This window comes from Phocoena phocoena, chromosome 12, assembly GCF_963924675.1.
Source record: "Phocoena phocoena chromosome 12, mPhoPho1.1, whole genome shotgun sequence".
NCBI classification, from domain to species: Eukaryota; Metazoa; Chordata; class Mammalia; order Artiodactyla; family Phocoenidae; genus Phocoena; species Phocoena phocoena.
Window position 1 is genome coordinate 20,476,866 of NC_089230.1, and position 2,400 is coordinate 20,479,265.

A 2,400-nucleotide genomic window follows, 5' to 3' on the forward strand; every position below is an offset into this window, starting at 1 on the left:
TCACCTCCACCAAGGAGGCATCCCAGAGATCTAAGGACCTAAAGGGGTCATTGGTCAACTCACATGTGCAGGCAGAGCCTTCTTTAGAGAATGCTTCTAAATTAAAATAAGGGCCAAGTTTTTGTTCACATTTATGATCCACTTGGCATCATGAAGTACTATTTTATTTGTTAGAGACTAATATAAAAAGAACAGATGCAGGCTCAATAGGTCAAGGTTACATTCTTGCTAAATGATGCCTATATGATAACGAATCTTGCTATCTGAAAAAAAGGTTTCCCTGTATTTCAAATTAAGAGAAATGGGCAAATTTGTTTTTCACACAATACCTGGTAGTATGTGGATGGTGGACATAGAGATAAGTGCCGTATTTATATTTAGAGTTGCAATTTATTTCCACTAAAATGACCTTACATTACATTTATGTCGTTAATTTGAATTAAATATGTGACTTTCTTGTATTAAGTTAGGGGTGGTGTTTTTTGTTTGTTTGTTTGTTTTTGCTTAAATAAATGCACAAGAGCTGTAAGCATAAATTGTCTATATTTACATTTAAATACACATTTAAGTAATATTATAATTAAAATAATGTAACTCAGTGAGAGTCTATAGATTGTATTTTTCCTTATATAGGGTTAGAACATTACTCAAGTTTGAAAAACATTGGGCTAACACATAATTGTGTTGACTGCTCAGTACAATCGTAGATTTTTTTTTTTTTTTTTTTTTTTCTGCCGTACGCAGGCCTCTCACTGTTGTGGCCTCTCCCGTTGCGGAGCACAGGCTCCGGACGCGCAGGCTCAGCAGCCATGGCTCACGGGCCCAGCCGCTCCGCAGGGAGCACCACCAGGGAAGCCCTAATCATAGACCTTTATAAAGTATTATCAGAAACATCATATGTCACTGTGTTTGTATAATGCTGAATACTTCAATCTCTGTATAGTCAAAAACTCAGTTTCAGTGGCTTCCAGATAAAGATGGAGATTAAAAACATCATCTAATCTTGCTTCTTCCAAAACTCCACTGAAACTAAACCTAAGAGACATATTTTAAGGCATGAGACTACAAGATAGGGCTTCCCTGGTGGTGCAGTGGTTGAGCATCCGCCTGCCGATGCAGGGGACACGGGTTCGTGCCCCGGTCTGGGAAGATCCCACATGCCACGGAGCGGCTGGGCCCGTGAGCCATGGCCGCTGAGCCTGCGCATCCGGAGCCTGTGTTCCGCAACGGGAGAGGCCACAACAGTGAGAGGCCCTCGTACCGCAAAAAAAAAAAAAAGACTACAAGATAAAGATGACCATGACAACAATTTTGAAGCAAGAAAGTAGATGGTCAAGTGGAAACTGACTTTGCAGGCCTGAAAAAGACCAATTAAGTCAGCAGTGGAGGGAGTCGGAGAATAAATCTAATTTCCACTGAAATGTCAGCCCCACACCCAGGAAGTGATGGCACCAGGAACCCTAAAAGAGGAGAGTGATGGGGGAGAAAATAAAAAGGATTGGTTGTAGGAAGAAGTTAGATCCCTCAGTTCCTCAGCCCTCCCTAAACAGCTGGGCAACTGCCTCTCCCCAACCCCAGCAGAAGATCAGAATGTATTCTCTGGATCAGGGAAACCAAGCCAAAGGTAAGGGAACTATACTCAACGAAGGGAGGATTGAGTATGCATATTCGAAGCTTATATTTCCAGCCTCTGCTCCCAGTGCAGCTCTCAGAATACAGGCAGTGGGTCTATATTCTCCACATGGGGATATAGATAATGTAAGTACATTCAATGGGGAATCTGAACACACAAGAAGAATCACTTAAAAGCAGACAATAGAAGTTCCAAAACAAACAGATGACCCACATCACCTACCTACAGAAAAAAATGAAAGTCATCCATGAACTGGGAGTTTCACTCAGCTTTTTATTAGAACACCCTTAATCATGCACTAACAAACAATTTAGAATTATCAGACATCTGAGGATAACCTCTCACATAAATATCGGAATTAAATATATAAATAGAAATAGGCAACTTGAAGTAAACAATGACTAGGCTGGCAAGGAAAAAAATTTTTTTTATTACTATTAATATCTACAGAAGAGAGTAGAAGGTTCTAAATTAATGAAACAAGACTAGGAAGCTCCAAAACAGCAGAGTTACAGAGAACAACAACCAAAATATTTAAACATTGTTCTAAAAATGAAAACTCAGTAGGTATATTGGAATAGAATATAGAAGAAATCTTGCAATAAGAAAACAAAAATTAAAAAAACTTGAAAAATAGGAGGGAAAACATAAGCAAATTAAAGGACAAGTCCAGAAGTTCCTCGAAGAGAGACTAGAGAAAACAATTAATTTCATCAATGAAATAATTTAAGGTTTCTGAAAATTGCTGGATATATATTTCTAGTGTG